Consider the following 21,603-nt stretch of genomic DNA (forward strand, 5'->3'; position numbering starts at 1 on the left):
ACAAAGGCTTCATTACCCTGTTGTTATTAAAATGTGAGAAACCACCTGTTTTCTTGCATTTTAATCTCCTGCAACGTTCTCATTAAGAATAACAAAAGCATTGTAATCAAGCTATGACAAAAGGGAATTGGCTAGTTCTATATGTGCCCTATAAATTATCAAATACTTGATATAATAGAAGTGTGAAGGTTTAATTCATGATGCTATTTACATACGTACATGCAAGAGTTCATTAGTTAAACTATTTAATTTTCAAAAGCCATCATTTGTCTCTATTTTTAATCCATTGACTAGACAGTATTATGAAAACAGCCAACACTTATTAATAAGCATAAAGGACGTGCCACGTAAAAGCTTGATAGGAATAAATTCATTTAATCCTCAAACAACTGTATTTGAGGAGTAATACTATTACCCCCACTTTTACAGATGATGACACTGAGGTACATGGTAATTGAGTAACTTGCCCTAGGTCAGAAAAGGGCTTAGAACCAGTCTTACTCTAAGCCTCACTCTTTTATTTTTTTCCTAAGTAAATGTAGTTAGTTTGTTTTAATTTGAATATAGTTGACACACACTGTTACACTAGTTTCAGGTGTACAGTATGATGATTCTACTTTTCTGTGTATTATGCTATGCTCACTACAAGGGTAGCCACCCCCTGTCACCATACGATGCTATTACAGTATATTGACTAATTTCTATACCGTGCCTTCCATTCCTGTGACTTATTCATTCCATAACTGGAAGCCTCTATCTTCCCCACCTCTTCACTCATTTTGCCCATCCCCTTCCCTCTGGCAACCATCAGTTTGTTCTCTGTATTTATAGGTTTGATTCTGCTTTTTGTTTATTAATTTGTTTTTGGTTTTTGTTTGTTTTAGAGTCCACATATGAGTGAAATCATATGCTATTTGTCTTTCTCAATGAGTCTGACTTATTTCACTTAGCATAATACCCTCTAGGTCCATCAGTGTTGTCACAGACGGCTTGATCTAATCCTTTGTGAGCCTGCATAATATATATAAAACACATCTTCCTTATCCATTCATCTATTGATGGATACTTAGGTTGCTTCCATAGCTTGGCTATTGTAAATAATGCTGCGATTAGTATTTTTGGTTTCTTTGGATAAATGCCCAGTAGTGGAGTTATTGGATTATATGGTATTTCTATTTTAATTTTTTGAAGAAACTCCATACTGTTTTCCCCAGTGGCTGCACCAATTTACATTTTTTACCAACAAGCAGGAGGGTTTCTTTTTCTCCGAATCCTCACCAATAATTATTACTTGTTGTCTTTTTGATTTTAGCCATTCTGACAGGCCTGAGGTGCTATCCCATCATGGCTTTGATTTGCATTTCCCTCATGATTAGGGATGTTGAACATCTTTTCATGTGTCTGTTGGCCATCTGCATAACTTCTTTGGGAAAATGTCTATTCAGATCTTCTGCCTATTTTTTAATCAGACTGTGTTTCTTTTTTTTGTTATTGAGTTGTGTAAGTTCTTTACATATTTTGGATTTTAACCCCTTGTCAGATATATCATTTGCAAATATCTTCTCCCATTCAGTGGGTTGCCTTTTTGTTTTGTTGATGGATTCTTTCACTGTGCAAAAGCTTTTTATTTTGATGTAGTTCCAATAGTTTATGTTTGCTTCTGTTTCCCTTGCCTTAGAAGACATATGTAGAAAGAGATCGCTACCACTGAGATCACAGAAATTACTCCTTGTGCTCTCTTCTAGCATTTGTATTGTTTCAGGTCTTACATTTAGGTCTTTAATCCATTTTGAATTTATTTTTGTATATGATGTTGGAAAGTAGTTGTCCAGTTTTCCCAGTACCATTAGTTGGGGAAACTCTTTTCCCCAATGTATATTCTTGCCTCGTTCATCTTAGATTAATTGATCATGTAATTGTGGGTTTATTTCTTGGCTTTGTATTCTGTTCCATTGATCTATGTATCTATTTTTGTGCCAGTACCATGCTGTTTTGATTACTGCAACTCTGTAGTATATCTTGAAGTCTGGAATAGTGATACTGCCAGCTTCGTTTTTTCTTTCTTAGGATTGTTTTGGCTATTTGGGATTCTATGCTTTCACTCTTGACTTCAAGCAAAATGTGTTATGCATTCAACAAATATTTAATGAGCTCAATTACTATTTTCTGAACATGTAATGGGGACTGGCAGTCATTAAATTCATTATTTAAGACTGTTTAGACTTCTTCTGTCAACAGAAAAATTTGCTTTTTAAAAACATATAACTATATTTTATTAGGTTATTTCTTATTCAATGACTTCTCAGAGACATAACAAGGAAAACAATTGAATTTTATAAGAATATTTAAGTTTCACAGATGTTTGGGGATAGTGGAGAGTAGATATTGGGCTAGCCCATCTTATTCTTTTTTTTCCCCTGAACCCCCATTTCCTGAGAAGACATTGGTCTCCTTTAAGCAAACAATTAGAATATGATTCAAGAAAAATAATAGTGAAGCACTATCAGTAATATTCTAAAGAAACCATATCGTATTGGGGAGATACCTTGGAAATGAGCTCTCTAGCATTTTTCTCATGCTACATTTAATCTCTAATATCTTTGACAAACTCATCTAGTCAATGGGAACACTTCCCCGTAGGATAGCCATTCCTTCTTTGAATAGTTATAATTGTTTTTAAATATCCGTTAAACGAAGCCAAATACCCCTACAGTTTCTACCTGTAGCGGAAAAACTCTAAGATGGTCTCCGTGATCCCATATTCATATTCATATCCTTGTGTAATTTCTCCCCTCCAGTGTGGGTGGAACCTATAACCTCTAACCAGAAGAATCCAGCAAAGGTGATGGGATGACCTTCTGTGGTTATGTTATTTAGGATTGTAACATCTATCTTGCTAGTACACTCTCTTCCATACTGACTTTGAGAAGCAAGCTGCCATATTATGGGCTGCCCCGTGGGAAGGGCCACATGGTGGCCTTTATCAATAGCCCAAAAGAAACAGAAGGCTGAAAGGAACCCAATTTTGCCAACAAACACATGAGCATGGAAGCAGATCCTTCTCTTTTGAGCTTGAAATGAGATCCTAATCCTGGCCAGCAACCTCACTGAAGGTTGTAAGAGACCCTGAAGCAGAGGGTCCTATTAAGCTATGCCCTGATTCTCAGAGAATGTGTGAGACAATAAATGTGTGTTGTTTTTAGCAACTAAATTTGTAGTAATATTGTTATGCAGCAATAAATAACTAATAAACTACACAGCCTGGTTTGAATGATAATCCTCCTTAAGAAGCTTCATGAAAAGTAATAAAAGTATATTAGTATTATTAATTTTACTACAATAACTACAGAGACTGCCCTTTATTGATTACCTACTATGTGCCAGACACCTTCACTTTACTAGGTTCGTTACATAAATTATCTCATTCATCTTCATAACAACCTTACAAGAAAGGCATTATTATTTTTAGTTTAAGAATCTGAGGCTGAGGGATGCCAGGTGGCTCAGTCGGTTAAGTGGCTGCCTTCAGCTTGGGTCATGATCCCAGGGTCCTGGGATTGAGCCCCATGTCAGGCTCCCTGCTCAGTGGGGAATCTGCCCCTATGCCTGCTTGTGGTCTATCTGTCTGTCTGTCTCTCTCTCAAATAAGTAAATAAAAATCTTTAAAAAAAATAAAATAAAAAGACTCTGAGTCTCAGAAGACATAGAAACTTGCCCAATATCACACAGCTAGTATGTAAGAGACTGCAGTCAAAGCCAAGGTGCATTGGCTTTCACTGTGGCATCCTTCTTCCTATTTCATTTGGTAAGACAGCAACAACAAACAGTTATTTAATGTTTGTTAAAATTTTTCCCAATGGCAGACATGGTTCTAGGACCCAGATGGCTAGAGCCGTATCACAGTCAGGAGACAATACAAGGTATTTGGATCTGGATGGTTTCTTTTTCACCCTTTCCATCCCCTCACCTAGTCTTATCAACTATAGACTAAGCATTCGTAAGTCTTCACCCACTTTTACTACTTTACATGCAACGTGGTTTTGAATTATTTTTACTTTCCTTTGCCTTCTCAGTGTTTTCAAGTTTTGATTTTTTATATCCCATTTGTAATGTGGAATCTTAATGAACACATAAAATGGAAATACTGCTTGACAAACTAATAGAAATAAAAGGACTTGACCAAACACAATGAAACTCATTTCCCTTTTTTAAAAAATTGACATCAAGTTGACAATATAAATACGTAAAAAAAAGTGAATATGAAAAATATGATTGACAAGCTTCATAGCATAAATAGGTATATCTAGATTTTTTTAACTCTAAAAAAGAGGCATAACACATATTTTTAAACACACGAACCATTAGCTAAGAAATGCTCTTGTATTAGGTCAAAAGTAAAAATCTCAATAGCGTCTCCAAGGCAGAAATTATATAGTCTAGGTAATTGAATCAAGAGGTAATAAAAGTGAACAATTAAGAAGTAAAGAATAGCCAAACATCATGCCTTGAAGGATTATAACAAGTTACACATCTAAATAAATCTTAAAAAGAGAAGATTGAATACATATATATACATATATATGTATATATATATATTCAACAAAGTAGGAGAAGAGCAAGGAAAAACTGAATAAGAGAGTGAGGAGGCATTAATAAATGTAAAAACATAAATTAATTACATTAAATAAGATGGGATACCCCAAAAAGAATATGAGAGAGACACCAGCTGCACATTGACAGGGACAAATATCTCTAGCTACCTACTGAATTTGCTGGCACTATTGGTCATATTTTTGTGAGATGTCAGGATATTTATTGCTGGCCTATATCTTGTACACAGAAGCAAGCACAGTGACCACTCAACTACTATTTCTTGCCATATTTTAATATCAGTATATGAGGAAAGCTTAGAAAACAAGTGTTCTTTGTGTTAATGACTTTTAAACCCTAGGGATTTCAGTTGTTAAAGACCTTTCTTCATTATCAGCCATGAAAATTAGCATTCAGAAAGAATTCTGAAAACCAATTATTCTTAACTTTGATAATTACAAATTGGAAAATGAATTTTTAAAAATCATTCTAAAAATGTTTCCACAAAATACACTGGTGATATTAAATACTTTCATGGTTCTGTTTCCTTTCTCAAAATGTCTTCCTTTGAGGCTTTTTCTTCCTAAAGAGACATTTTACTTTAGTATGAAAGTCGTATTGTGTCTCACCTAGAATATTTGCCGACGACTGTCTTCATTTATCAGGCAGCACACATTTAAATAGTTTGCAGTATTTCAGTTTTCCTTGTGAAGCAGGAATATTCATCATACTAGTTAAGGTTTATATTACCCTGTAGCAAAGTAATTTATCATATCCCTACATCAGCAACTTCTTTGATTATTAAAATTCTCTTGCAGAGGTACACTTAGGAGCACACCAAGCTGCTGTCTAATGAATTTTCTTTATTATTTGACCTGAAGTGCAAGAAAAGGATATATTAAGACATATGATTTGAAAACAGTGATGGAGGATGCAGAAGCAGATTAATTAAGTTAGTATCTGGAAATAGCTTACCAGAATTTAACACACTGCATATGTCATGCAAACAACCCTCAGGAAACACTTGCTAGTGAATCATTTCCTTCCTTTAGAAATGATTTTTATTTCCCCAATTCAGGCTGCTCTAACATGGTAATTTTGTGAAGCTCCAGAACCATCAGTTCAATTTTGAATAGTAATTATAATTAAGGGGATGTGTAATTGACTCAAGTTACTAATGACCACTTTCTTCCAAGTTGTTCAACCATATTCCCATGAATATTTACTAAGCATTCTTCTGTTTGTTTAACATTGCTGGTCCCTTTCAGAGATGTCAAAGGAGTTTATACAATGCTTCTGGCTTCGAGGAGTTTGCAATCTACCTGGAGAGGGAAGATTTGCCCTTATAATCCAGAAGATAACCATACAAGAAATAAAGGAATTAAATAGCAAAATGTAACCTATTGGGAAGTCAAGAAAAGAATTACCAGAGAGTGCAAAATATCCTCTGCCCACAGAGGCCCTGACAAGTAACCTAAACAATGAATCAGAAGCAGCAGTAATGAGGGAAGTGGCAGGAGGGGAAGGGGCAGGATGTATGGGCATTTGTTAAAAAAGAGCTATAAGGGGTGCCTGGGTGACTCAGTTGGTTAAATGTCTGATTCTTTATCTTGGCTCAGATCTTGATCTCATGGTCACGAGTTTGAGCCCTGAACTCCACTGGGCGTGAAGACTACTTAAAATGGGAGGAGAAACGGGGACCTGTAAGTGTGTGTAAGGCTAGCTCTTGGCCAGTGGAGCTTTACCTCTGTTTTCACTATCCTTCGTACCCATGGTGCCTCTACAACTATGTGATTGTACAAATGATTGTGCATTTCCATATCAACAAAAATGCCTTATCATTTAAGAGCAGTGGTCTTCAGTTTATGCTGCATACTAGAATCACCTGGGAAGTTTTTAAAAATTCTAATGACTAGGATATAGCCCTTATCAATCATATAAGAAATTTTGGGGGTGAGGCCCGGTTATCAGTTTTGAAAGCGTGAAGATGATTCCAGTATACAACCAAGTGGAAGAACAGATCATTTAGACCAGAGGTACTCAAACTGTGCTATGCATTAAAGTCACCTGGAGATCTTTTAAAATTCCCAAATGCTCAGGTCATGCCCTGTGTCAGTATTTATTGCTGCATAACAACCCATTCTATAACTTACTGTCTTAAAATGAAAACCATATTTATTTGCTGTTTGAACTGGGCTCACCCAGCTGGTTCTTCTGCTTCTCTCATCTGGGGTCACTCATGTAGTCATCTGGCTGAATGACTGTATATGGCCTCATTAACATGCCCGGTGGTTGGCAAATCATCAGAAAAGCACACCTTATTCCCCCTGACTGTGGCCTCTCTCATAGCCTAGTTTGGATTTGTTCACAGTATGATCTCAGGTTTCTGAAAGGAGCCAAAAAGAGCAAGAACAAAGGTGCAAGTCTTTCCAAGTCACTGCTCATAGCATGTTTCCTAATAACCTATTGGACAAATGAAGTCACATGATAAAGTCTGGATTTTAAGGGTGGAAGAGTAAATGCTACCTCTTCATGTGTGGAGTGGCAAATGGTCTTGCACTGGGGGATGGGAGAATATTGCAGCATCTTTGAGAACAATCTACTATACCTCCTATTCCAATTGAATTAGAATTTCTGGGTGTGGAGCGTGGACAGTGATATTTTAAGAACCTTTTGAGGTAACTCCAATTTGCAACTAAGTTGAGGATCAGTGATTTTGACGAGTGCTTCTCAAATTTCACTGTGCATCAGAATCACCTGAAAGACTTGGTAACTACAAATCCGTGAACCACATTCCCAAAGATACTGATTGAGTACCTCTGTAGTGGGGGCCAACCAGTTTTAATAAGCTCCCAGACAATGCTGATGGTACAGGTTCTGTGTCTACAATGAGAGTAGCATTAATTTAAATAATGGTGAAAATTAACTCTGTATGTGTGTGTGTATATACTAACATGTGTGTGCGTGTGTGTGTGTGTGTGTGTGTGTGTGTGTGTATAAAGTGGTTTTTACTCATTTGGTTGGATCCATGTTCTCAGTTTGTCAATTCTATTGTAAGTTGGAACAGTTGAACTTCCCCCACCATACACTGGGACCAATCTTGCCCAATGGGAAGGGGAAGAATCAGAAGTCCAAAGTCAGTAGCTCAAAGTTGAGCATCATGTAATCCTTGATACCATTCCACTATAACCTCTTGTCTGTTGCTTATAACTCACTGCCCAAGCCCCTTTCCCTTTATCTCACCATTTTGGATCCTGCACTGAGGATTTCTTATTCTTGGTACACCCAATCCTTATCTCTGTCCCCAGCCTAGGAATTGGGATCTTGCCTTGTTCCCCAAGTTCATTCAAAGAACTAAGCCTTCCCAGTTACTTTTGGGATTCTTCCTTCTTTCTGCTACTAAATTCATACATGCAAACTTCATATCGTACAAACTTCATATTGTATTTGTACTTTGGATTTCTTCCATGCTTGTTGATTGTCTCTCTCTGCACTGGTTATTTTCCGTTGGCTATCCCAGACTCATACTCATCTCTCCGCTCTGTGCCTGTCTGAGGAAGATGATTGCTTATGCAGTGCAGCACCTGGGCTCTCCTGCTAGCTGGCTTCCTGTACACCCCTGTTCTCAGAGTAGGATCCCTACCACAGCAGCATCACCATTACCTGGGAACTTTTTGGTTACCACTGAAAGTTTCAGGGCCCCACTCAGAGGCAGGTAAATCAGAACTGATTTAGGTGGGGCCTAGCCATCTGTATTTCAACAAGCCTTTCAGATGATTCTGATGCATGTTAACATTTGAGAATTACTACCGTAAGGTTTAGCCAGGGGCCAGTACTGTCAGGAAACCTATATACAGACAGAGTGGTAGGCTTTTTGCTTTTTACATTTGCTTCTTTCCCTGAACTGCATTATTCAACAAAGTCTGCATGCCTCTGTAATTACAGTGCTCATCTTGTCGGTGTTGCTGCATGGTTGATTCCAGTCTGTTCTCCAACAATGTCATTTCCTTCTCTTCCAACTTCAAACCTACATGTGCTAATGGCTTGTTGCTGTTGCTAGGCTTTAGGTCTGAGCATCCAGTGTCCTTTCCAGTAATCTCATCTGTGCGTTGGTAAATAGTTCCTTTCTTAAATCATCTGATTGGCTTCTGTTTCCCACTGGGATCCCCAGAGAATGTTGCCTGTAGATTTTTCCTTCCTAGCCTTCCACACCTGAAGCCATCCCACCAAAGCCCTAGACCAGACCTTGATGGGTAATGGAGTTGGAGTAGATACTACTTACATGAAGGTTTGGTTTCAAACAGAGTCAATATCAAGAGCAGAAAGTCATTGCAGGTTTTGATATCAGGAAGACAGGGCCCTTCCTAGAGTTCCTGAAATTAAATGCACAGGCAACTTCTCACCTAGTACATAAACATACAATTATATACATACGTCTGTGTATGCACGAAGCATGTGCAGTGTGTAGATGTGCATGCCAAAGGTGGGGACAAAAGCTCTTCTGGCAAAATGAGAAATGAAACCCTGAAAATCTTCAGGCAGCTGCTTCCAATGTCAGAATACATTTGTCAGAGAAACAATAGAATCTGGTTTGGAGAGCAATTCTGTTTGGGGTGGGAGAAAAAGTGAGATTTAGCAAGAATGTGAACTAGATCATCAACCCAACTCAATGTTAATGCAGATGGTCTGCTTCCAAGTTCAGTGGTCTTGCCTAGTCAGCATTGATGTGCTTGGTTATTTGCTTGTGTCTTAGCCCATTCAGGCTGCTATAAAAGAAGTTCACAGACTGGGGAGCTTATAAATAAGAAAAATTTATTTCTCACCGTTCTAGGGGCTAGACATCTGAGATTGGGGTGCCAGCATAGTCAGGTGGAAGCCTGCTTCTGGGTCACAGACTTTCTGTTGTATCCTCATGTAGTAGAAAGGGTGAGCTCTCTGGTGTCTCTTTTATAAGGGCACTAATCCCATTCATGAGGATGCCAACCTCATGACCTCATCACTTCCCAAAGGTCCCACTTCCTAATACCATCACCTTGGGCGTTAGGTTTTCAACATATGAATTTTAGGGAAACTCAAATATTCAATGTATAGTAGTTTATTTTGTTTTTAATCTCTTCTGTAGGAAAGCACTGGTTAAATGTAATAATAAACATTCACACAGCAGATTATCTCTCCCAAGGTGGGTCATCAGTGAGCAGCAAAATGAATTTAGCACCATAGGTAGAGAATAGGCTTATACATACTCAAACTATGAACCTGACCCTAGCTTAGGATCAAAGTAAGGAAGTGCTATATGTACAGAAACAGTGTGTTGTAAAGTCTCTATCATGAAAGCAGATAAGATATTTTTCCCCCCAAAACACCAGCAATACTTGTCATGATAGAGACCCATCTCCTAAGAATATGGGACAAATTTGTTGCAATTATGAATCTCATTTCACAGATGAGGAATCTGAGAGCAGACAAGGGAAGTCCTAGTAGCAAACATTTAGCAGGAAATACACAGAAAAAAAATTAATATCAGCCTATTAAGGAATCATATCTCTGATAGGCTTGCCTATATTTTTCTGGAACAATCAGTATGTTTTTATTTTTGATTTAATTTACCAGTGTCTCTATTTTAGTTTTACTCTGCAAATGTTTCTTATGACAATGTTCTTTTAAAAAAAAAAAAAAGATTTTTATTGTGGTAGAAAACACATGATACAAAATTTACCATTTTAACCATTTTAACTGTATGTTCAGTAATGTTAAGTATATTAACATTGTTCTACAATCAATTTCCAGAACCATTTTATCTTACAAAACTGAAACTCTATGCCCAGCAAACAATTCTCCTCCCCCACTGTGTTTTTAAGCACATATTTTAATTCATATTATTTTTAATTCATATTTTATGTTCTTAAATAACCCACCAAAGTTAGAGTTGATTTTTAAGTAAATATTTCTCTCTACTAAGATACATTTACTTTATAAATATTTTTTAAACTTCAACTCTGCGAGACACCATGTCTACAATGGTGAGCAAAGCAGATGCATTGCATTCTTTCCCATGATGGGGCAAAATCTGTGAGGCAGTGATGATAAGAACATAAAAAATGATAATTATATTGACTGACATAACAGTATAAATAATAATGAGAAATAACAATACCATAAATCCCAGGGTTTATTTTCCTCAAGGGATGTTATGAAATTTTGCCTCTTAAATGCTGAAACTTGTAATTGAACATATCAAGGGCAGATTTTGCCCATCTATTTTAAGAGCTCTCACCTGCTCTAGAGACCTGATCCCACATGACTCCCTGATCTGCACAATCACCTCCTGCCTTTGGCAGTTCCACTTTGCAAAGCTATGGAATTTAGCCTCTAACTGGGGCTGGCCAGAGTTGAATTGCAAGCAGACGTCATCTCTGCACAGGTATCTGATGGAGTCCAAGAATGTCAACACAATTCTGAAATGACTCACCCATTTACTACCAAAGGCCCCTAGAGCTTCTCATATCACCATGGATAATGATTACCTTGCTTCTCCACACTACACCTCATCTACCAATTAAAAACAAAACAAAACAAAACAAGACATGAAGAACAAGAAAACCCAGCCTTGAGATGTGTAAGAGCATAAGATACTGGAGTGAGACAGGTTGCCATGTAGCTCTCACACTTACTCACAGTGGGACAGCAGACAAGTTGTTTAACCTCAGTTTCCCAAACTAGACTTAAGCTACTGCATAGATATGAAGATCCTCAAATAATTCCTGGAGCACTACCTAAGTCCTGTAAGCATTATATAAGTATTTGCTACTAGAGGCTCAATGATTTGGTGAACTAGACAGTACTTTGTAGCTGGTGCCCAGCTATAATTCACCATATTCACCGATTCCAGTGCATGCTTACTTACACTCTCTTCAGATGCCTAAGTTTATACAGCTTTTCATTCCACCTAGACGAAATGGCACCGAGGAGAAAGAAAAAGCTCTTAGCCAGTAAAAATATCCTTGAGACCAAAAGGTTCTAAGCAGAGAAGCCTAGATGCCCCCTTAAAGCCAGATCACTGTCACAGAAAGGGCTTTGGAGGGACAACCTAGTTATCAAGCTCACAATATTTGCATATCTATTCTTCTAGTTACCCCAGGTCCCTAGCAAGAAAGTTCTTGTGCTTTGCCACTCATATCACTTTCCAGAGCTTTGTTCACTGCATGACTGCGGTTACCAATTTTTTCTGGACCCAGACATATTGTTCATGATTCTCATCTACCATGGATGATCGCCAACCTTCCTTCCAATTAAAATTCCTTTAATTTTAGTAATTCTTTGTACAAGAAAAGACTGTCACAACACCTGTGACTTTTGTATCTACATGTTAATAGCATTTTTATCTTTGGATCTGAGTATAAAAGCCATATCCTCTAGAAAGCCTATGCTAACTCTGCCCCCAATTTGGCTAGGTTTGGTTATTATGCTTTTCTCCAGCTAGCACTCTATGCCTCTTCATGGTTACACTGAACTGGAACCAGGTTACAGTGAACATGGTTACACTGAACACTGCATTATTTATTCTACTCTGTCTTCTCCATTAGACTCTAAGCTTCACGAAGATATCAAATTTGTTGTTTTTATTGATCTCTGTGCTGAGACAACTCTACCTTTGGTCATATTTGCCAGGAACTAAAGCTTACCTTAATTTTTATAAAATGTCGGCATTTTCAATACTCTTCCAATTATTTTTTCTTGTGATTTTTATTACCTCTTAATGTTCATAACCCTGATCTCTAGATTAATTATGTAAGACAGTCCAGACTGTGGTTAATTTTTGAAGAAATATGAACTGAATTCAGGCAACTCTTACAGAAAGTTACCTGTAAAATCTCCAGTGGTTTTGCTATTACACTGTAATCTCTGTTAAACATCTTACTCTCCATTATGGGAAATTTGCTTTGGCAGAATCCAAACAGAATGAAACATAAATCCTAATGAAATATGTTCATGGGACTCATTAGTCCAGCTCCCTTGCCTCACTTCAATATCTAGTACCTGTTAATTTCTACTAGGTTCTTTCACAATTTTAAAGGTATCTGCAGACTCTTACCTTAAACTATGTACCATATTCGTTGTACCATCTTCAAAATTCTTTAAAGTTTATGCCCCAGATTCGAACAGAACGTTTTTATAAGGCAATAATTTCTACAGAGACATGATTTTTAAAAACATTTTCCCCCTCTCTTAAGAGATTTCCAGAAAATTAGAAGTGAAAGGATTATTATTGTTGTCTCTGGTGAGTTATCCATAGCATTATATTTTATGAAATTATTCTTTTTTTATTAAAAATAAAAACACTGATGATCGCAACTGCAATCAGCATTTCCTGAGCACTGATTAAATGTCTAGGCTTTACTTGAGTTTTATATATATATTTTTAAAGATTTGTTTATTTATTTATTTTAGAGAGAGAGAGAGAGAGCATGAGCAGGAGGGGCAGAGTGAGAGAGAGAGAATCCCAAGCCGATTCTGTGCTGAGTGCAGAGCCTGATGTGGGCTCAATCTTAGGACTCAGAGATCAAGACCTGAGCTGAAACCGAAAGGTGGATGCTCAACTGACTGCGCCATTCAGGTACCCCAGAGTTTTATATTTTTTTATGTTCGAATCGCACAATAATTCGGTTAAGTACATATTATTGTTATTATTTATACATGAAGAAATTGAGCTGCATACAAGAAGAATTCACTCGATATGAATTAGTTGGTAAATGAACAAAGGAGAATTCAAAACCAGTTCCTTCTGGGTCCATGGTTCAGGTACTTGCACTAAGCGCAGCCTCAAGTGTGTAAACTTTATTTAAAGTTAGAAAACAAACTTTGCCTGAGTACTTTATAAATCTTCACAAATCAGAAAACCATAGTGACTTGATGTTAACTGAGAAAGGGCAGAGTCCATCTGAGCAGAGAATTGGGACTAACCATCCAGATGTGGCTTCAGTGGCATCTTTTTACAGAATGGAAGAAGACAAAGTCAGGGGTTTTATACTGTCATTATGCAGTGCCCAATATAGTCCTATAATTTGGCATTTCATTCTATCCCTATTCTAAACTTTAGAAGGATAAGAACAAAAAGAAAAAGAAAGAAAGAAAGAAGGAAAAAAAGAAGAAAGAAAACAACATAGACCAACATAGCTGTTATGAGAAGAGAACAGGTTCTCCCCTCTTAAAAACTGATGTATTAAGATGAATAATAGTTGAAGAAAAGCACAATCCTTACTTATAATGAGGTAAGGTAACAACCAAGCATAAGTTAAGCATTTTGCTAAATGAAAAGGAAGGATGAGAAATAAATTAAGAAATGATCCTAACAAAATATTTAATTATATACCTAATGTTAGATGTCATAATAAGATATTATTGAGTTTACTTGAGTTGTAATGGTTAGGAATCCATTGAGCTGCAAGAAGCAGAAAACCAACCACAAATAGCTTGAAACAGTTGTTTTAAAACAAGGCTGATTTTGGAATTACCCAGACAGCATTGAAAATGACTGAATATTGGGCTCCAGTTCTTTCTGTTTCTGGTGAAACTTGTCTCTTTCAGGGCCACTTATAGGTATTTTTTAAAAGTTCCCTTAGGCATTCTAATATCAGCCTCTGTATCAGTTATCTATTGCTGCGTAATGAATTACCCCACAATTTAGCAACTTAAAACAAATATTATTATCTTGCATGTTTCGGTCATGAATCTAGGTACAGCCGAGCTGGGTACCTCTGGCTTGGCCTTTGTCCCAAGACTCTAATCAGGGTGTCAGTTTGGGCTGCAATCATCTCCAGCTTCAGCTGGGTGAAGATCTGCTTCTGGGCTCACTCACATGGTTGTTGGGTAGCCTTGGTCCCTGTGGCTTTTCGGCCAGAGATGGCAGGGTTTTGCCATGTGAGCCTCTCCAAAGGGCAGCTCACAATACGGCAGCTGGTTTCCCTTAGAGTAGGTGACCACGAGAGCAAGAAAGAGTGCCCCATATGAAAGCCACAGTCACGTGTAACCTAATCTTGGAAGTGACATCCCATCACTTTTAACATATTCTGTTCTTGAGAAGCAAACCACTAGGTCTAACTCACTCTCAAAGGGAGGAGATTACAGAAGGATTTGAACACCACGAAGTGGAGATCATTGAGGGACACCTTAGAGATGGCCTACCACAGCCAGAAATGAGAATTGGCTTAAAGAGAGCTTTTTTCTTTTTCACATAACAAGAAGCCAGAGAGAGGTTCAGGAGCTGAAAATTTTCAGGGCTGCCAAGAAAGCTGAATGCCAGTCATCTACTGGCATTTTATTGGAACAAGGGGACAGAGGAAGAAGGAAGTTTTTGTCAGATATGCCTCTTCTTTTTATTAGGGAAGCAAATATCTTCTCATGTCTTCCTAGAAGACATTTGTTTGCATCACTTGGGCTCCCCTAAATAGAGATGCAAGTGGGTGGTGGATATTTACCGTCAACCCTGGTGTAAGAACAGCAAGGGAGCCTGAGGTTGTGAGTAACTTTTGAATACCTGTCAATAGTGTGTACGTGCCGTGCATACCTATCTTTGTATGTTACTCTTCACTGCATCTTGATTTAAGTTTGCAAACTGAAGTATGAATTAATGCTAGTACAATAAATGTAATATAAAAACTAATCTGCAGTTCATTATTTCCCATAGCTTCAAATGTACCACAATATACTCTTGAACCAGAACGTAGCAAACACTTTTGAGCAGCTGAAAGAACTCTAATCAAGTTCATGTCCCTAAATTTACAGGAAATCCCTCAGACCCTCATTTTAACTTTTATGACTTTTTAATTCACAATCCTAACAGATTTAATGATTAACTCATTCCACAACTTGAAAAACACATTCATCTCAGTTTTTCCCCAAAGGGTAATCTCATTATTTTAGCCTTTTATAAAAGGGCCTTCCTAATCTGGTCACAGCCTTTGTCTATGGCCTTACTCCTCACTGTTTCTCCTATACTCTCTTCTCTCTGGCAACACATGTGTTCTGAGCATAACAACTTCTTCTCGACCTTCCTGTTCCCTCTCTGCCTGCAGTGTCCTTCCTGACTCATCTTTCAAGGTCTACATCGCATCAAATGATCTCAGATGCCTACAGGGACAGGGAAACCATGTAAATGAGAGGAGCGTGCTGGTGGATGCATATTAAACACATAGAAATAACACTTGCAACAAGAGATATGCTCCATCTGCCTTTTTAATATTTTCTCTATTCTTGGTTATTCTTTTAGACAAAAGAAATTTGATAGAAACATAATGATCAGCCTAGGTTCATCACTGCCATGCGGGATATGGCTACAGTACTGCCATATCTTCTATTTCCTTTTTAAATTTTTATCAGGAGTAATGAGAAATCCATAGTTTAATATGAAGCATCCCATATTGAAGTCTGGGTGTATGGATATACATATTTACTCATTTAATTATTTCAATGGAGAAAGAGAACATTCTACATGCCACATTAAATACATCTGCAGTCTGGAGTCAGCTGCTAACTGCTAGTCTGCAAGCCTTTATCAAAATAACTTCCTTTTTGGAGTCTTTCCTAGATGCCCAAACTAGATTCTTCCCGCACTCCAGGAGTGGCGGGCTGACCTCCAAAATAACACTTTGTGTACTATTCTACACCTATGGCCTATAAGTAAGTCTTTACCAGGACTGTGATATTTGAGGGCTGAATCTGCACATTTTGATTGAATTCCCAGCATAGGACATGGAGTTAATCTCATAGTTGACACCTTGTAAATGCTTGATGCAGTAATGCATCCTGAATGAATAAATGAATCTAATAAAGAAATGCAATTGATGTGGAAAGGACATGATCTAGTTAGAGAACAAATGGGCTTTGATTTAGCCACAAAATACTTGAAGAAGAAATTTCCCGGTTGGACTCCTTGGACAGAAGCATTGGATAGTGGCCCAAGATTCAGGCATTTCACACGTATGTGTTGGAAACCCATGATTCATTAAGCACTCTTCTTATTCACTGGGAATTCAGAAAACAACAAGACAGAAGAAAAGAAATCTTAGTCGGAAGGGACAGATAAGAAATAAAAGTAAAAGATAAAGCAAGTCATGTTTTCAATTGTTATCATGTGTTTTGGGTGCGGGGGGGTGATGAAACCAGGATGGAGGGATATGCTAGCAAGAACCTGTTGAATGAGGTTGTGTACAGATTTAAATAGGCTACTCAGGTTCAGTCTCTTTGAAAAGGGGAACATTTGAGTGAAAACCTGAAAGAAATAAGAGAGCCACGCAAGTGGATATCTGGGGGAAGAGTGATCCAGCAGATGGAACATCAAGTTCAAATCCTGAGTCAAGAGTATACCTATTCAAAGAACAGCAAGGTGGCTGGGATAGGGGTGGCGGGAAGAGAAGAGAGTGAAGGAGATACGGAGGAAACGGTATTAGACACATTAATAGCAGGATAGGAGTGAAAGTCTCTTAGAACATTATAAGCATTTTGTGACAACTTTTACTCCAAGGTAGATGGAACCATTGGAAGAACACAAGAGTAACATGATCTGACATATTTTAATGGGATTCTTCTGGTGGTTCTATTGAGATTGGACTGAATGGGAACAAGAGAGGAGAAGGATGGCCACTTAGACACTGAGGTAATGCAGGCAAAGAAGATGAAAGCTTGAACCAGTGCTATGGTCACAGAGGTAAAGAGGCTGATAGACAACTTGGTTTCCAACCTTCTCACATTATTCACGTAAGACCACACTCCTTGTAGAGCGATTGGGTCACAACGTGACCTACCAGCTCAGTCCAAGTATAACTTCTCTGGGATCCTTCTAATTTCAACACAACCAAAATGAGAATGAAATTGCCTAATTACCATTTATTCCCCCAATATTTAGCATAATGTCTAGCATACATATATTAGATGGATGGATGCATGCATGCATGCATAATCCGATTGACTTAGAATTTAAGCATTACCCATCTTGCTATTTCTCACCATTCAGTGCAATTTGTATTCTTGGAGGCATGAATAGAGAACAATCGCAAGTGCTGATTGTTGCAAATGTGCTGCTGTAAAGCTGGCCTACAAAGACAGCCATTTTGTCCTGTCTGGTGATAAATAGGCATAGTTTGAGTAATGGCAATTAGAGCCAGAATTCAACTGGTGAGTCACAGCGAACACCACTTGAGTGAACTGATGGATTGTAATCATGACTATTCCTCATTTGGAAGCTTGGGGACTTAATGCTTTTGTTTGCCTGTTTTCTCCCTGGCACAGTCTGTGAGCCTAGAATGAAAAGATTATTATCTTTAACCAACATCTCATATTCTTCGATTTTCATTGAGCTTTTCACATTTTCATATCAGGAAAACTAAAAATGATTTATATATATCTAAGAGTAACTCACTGACATTTTTACAATGTTGCCTTTAAAAAAATAATATACAGACCTTTTTTTAAATAGTAGACTTGTAATAACTTCATAAAGCAAGAATGCATTAGTTCTTTCTCTTCCAAAAATAAATTGAAGCCAGTGTCCCTATTTTGATGAAAATGATATTATATGCACTCAAATACAATGTTTTCTAAGAGGGGCTAAAACAAAATTCTACCGTAAATCTTGAAACTTTATAAATTCTGTCAATATTCGATCACCCAATTGAAGAACAATGTCTTTTTTAGGCATGCCTCATAAATTTTCTCTCTTAATTTTCCTATAAACAGGTTGGTGTGTTTTGCTATCAAGCAACTTAAATGTATATTTTTATAGGTCTTGGGGTCATTATTAAAATTAGGCTAACAAATAGCAAAGGCAGTTGATGTGGATAAACCTTAGAAGAATAAATATAAGAACAAAGGGAGAAGGAAATAATGTGCATCTGCTGAAAGGAAAGATACTGCTGAATACTGATTAGGAAAGTGGGCTGGGAGTTGTTGGAGAAAACCTCTAAAGCATGCAGCTTAATGTACAGCTGCATTGAAAGGGCAGGGAGAATGCTAGATCATATGGCTGGGGAGAAACAATATAAATCAGATTTGGCATCGTTAATCTAAGCTCAAGTGCTAATGTCACCTAAAGAATTGTTCCCTACTTTGCTCCTGGTCAAGAGAGGTGCAAAACAATGCTTTTGCTGCTGAAATGGTGTGGTAGAAAGAGGCAGCTAATGGAATTTAGTGGTCTGAGGTTGGCAAGTAGGGGAAAAAAAAAAAGAGGATTCACATCCCTGCTAGTAACTGCAAACTAAGATGGGTGTCACTGCCCTTTCTCTGAAGATGGGCCATTGGGAGTTAAATAAACAAGAGATATCATCGAGTTCATATTAAACTGAACCCCAAGCCACTTGAGCCAAACTCAACGGAGACTTCCACATTCCCCAAAACCCTCAGATTTCTACCCTTTCCAGTTTATCCAATCTTTCCCCAGAGGATACTTTGCTGCCTCCCTTGACAAGTAGTTCTCTCTGGTTTTCTTTCTTTCTTCTTTGATTTTTTTGCCTCTTCTCTTAATTGTTTGTTATGAGAACTGAACAAGACAATAAGTATTTTAAAAATTAACACAATTCCTGATACATATTAAATGTTCAATTATATGCATTATTCTTCAAACAACTACCCATTCTTACCTTTTCTTTATCTCATTTCACTCCATTTTACTCTAGCCATTCTTCCAGTGTCTTATAGTACAGAAACAAAATTTCAGAGCTGAAAGCCTCTACTGATAACGTGATTTACAGATGTAAAAATTGAGTCTCAAGGAAACACATAATGAGCCCAAAATCTCAGAGTTATTGCTTCTATGAGAACTTCTCTCTTATTTTCTGTAATGCCAACTTGAATCCTTAGTTTAGGTTTTGTATATAGGGGATAAAGACACCAGGTTCTCCCAATTCTGTCTTTCAAGTATTTTTTTCCAATCCATCATGCCATCATGCCCTCCATCCCTATCCTGCCACCATAGGAACATCATGCTTGAATCATTGCAATATTTTCCTAGCTCATTTCTTGGCTCTTCTCTCTCTTCGAATCTATCTTACTCATCATGGAAGGTCACACTTTTGGAGCTATGCCCCTTCCTCTGTTACTCCAGTCCTTCATGAGTGCCCACCCTAACATTCACATAAATGCAAATTCTTTTGCCTCATTCTGAATACTCATCATCATTGACGCCTCTCTTCATGCTATCACTCTTCTCCAACACAGCCCTCAATGTCAGCTGACCCACTGTTCTCAGTGTATAATAAATAAGCTACAATTGTGCCCATTTACACACATGTGCTTAAGTGTTCCCACTCCTGAATTATGTTATATTTATTATAGTATACCACACTATGTTATATGTATTATTATTATATTTTTTTCTTATCTTTCTTGTTTATTCACCTTCAATCCAAGGTAACATAGAATTGAAAAACTGAGTGAAAGTTCCAGAAAACTCAAGGAAGTTGTTATGTGTCTCTATATACAAGCATATATGTGCTTGTAAACAAACATACTAGCATTTTTTTCTCTGAATTATTCCAAAAGTAATATCCTTAACCATTTTGTAAGTAAAAACTTCATATGAGGGTAGGTTCAAAACAAAACAAAAATCAAAGGAATTCTTATCTCTGAAATTTCCCTACTTGCAGGATCTGTTCTTTGATAGTTAAAAAAAAAAGGATTTATTTAGCTTGATACATAAGAGTTGGCTCTTACTAATACCTGATATCCTCTCTGTGCTTGCAAATTGATTTTTTAAAGAATTGATGCAAAATTTCTTTGAATCCTTCTGGTAACATTACCCTTTTCACCTTTGCAAATCGGAGTTTAGAGTGCTACAGAATGCTGCAGACAACAGGATGCAGACTAAAAGCTACAGCCCTTGGACTGGTTGTCGTATCCATACAGAGCCAGAACCAGAGATCGCCCCTTCTGGGAACTTTTGGCACATAAGTGCTTCCTAGTGTTTTCAGATACTATGCAAAATATCACAGTGCTAGATATACTCATAGAGGATGCATTAGATATCAATGTACCCAACACATGTAGGCAAATTTAAAATGATTTTTAAAATATTGATAATATTGGCAGGTGGGATGGCAGTTAGGTGAGGCGTGCCATGAGCCTCTGCTGCCAACTGTGAGCAGGCCTTTGGTGTGGGGGCGGCCTGGTGCGGTGCTCTGACTATAGGTGCGTCCGAGGGTTATGATCCTGTCTCCTACCAACCTGGTTACCAGCATCCCCAGTAGTAAAGTGAAATACTTAAGGCTCTCCAGCGCAGATGATGGCTACATTGACCTTGGGTTTAAGAAAAACTCTCCTAAGATCCCATATGACGTCACTGCTGTTGTGGATGGGCGCCTTTCTCATCATAGACTCCCTCCTGCTGGCTGGCTATAGCTACAAAGTGGGGCTGGGGGTGGGTAGGGAGGGGAGGGCAGGGGGCATGGCAGACAGGGCCATTCCGCCCTGATCATTACCATCCTGGTGTTCCTGCCAGAATTTTACCACCTGCGCATCTCCTATTATGCATCCAAAGGCTACTGGGGTTACTCCTACCAATGACATTCCAGATTTTGATGACTAGCACTGACCCCCACCCTCAACCCTGAGGAGATGAGTCACAGATGGGACTGAGTCCAGCTTTAAGATATTGAGCAGAAACTGTGGCAAAGGGCTAAAGAATTCTGCAGTATGCAGATGTTAAACAAATTGGCCAGATTTTATGGGTCCATCCCCAAGATGTCGACTGAGCTTACAGTCACAAATTAACTAACCAGGACATGCTCTATTTTTCATCTCCTAGCCCTGGCAAAAGCTGACAAGTTTTTCCACATGCTTATGTATCTTGGAAGAGTAGCAGTGTTAATGGTAGGGGAAAGCCAGAGGTCATTTGGTAGTGGAAAGTGTTATTGCTACCACTCTTTTTATAGTTGAGCATTTTTAAAATTTTCATTTATTTATTTATTTTTAAGATTTTATTTATTTTTGTGACAGAGAGAGACACAGCGAGAGAGGGAACCCAAG

General features: G+C 37.9%; 1 pseudogene; it reads left to right on the plus strand.

The window, feature by feature from the left end:
- The first annotated feature begins 20,781 nt into the window (after positions 1-20,781).
- LOC112833847 (transmembrane protein 230 pseudogene) lies at positions 20,782-21,163 on the plus strand (annotated as a pseudogene).
- The last annotated feature ends 440 nt before the right edge of the window (positions 21,164-21,603 follow it).

The sequence above is a fragment of the Callorhinus ursinus genome, unplaced genomic scaffold (genome assembly GCF_003265705.2).
Source record: "Callorhinus ursinus isolate GAN/ISIS: 27379988/994484 unplaced genomic scaffold, GSC_fseal_2.0 scaffold15, whole genome shotgun sequence".
In the NCBI taxonomy this organism is placed as follows: domain Eukaryota; kingdom Metazoa; phylum Chordata; class Mammalia; order Carnivora; family Otariidae; genus Callorhinus; species Callorhinus ursinus.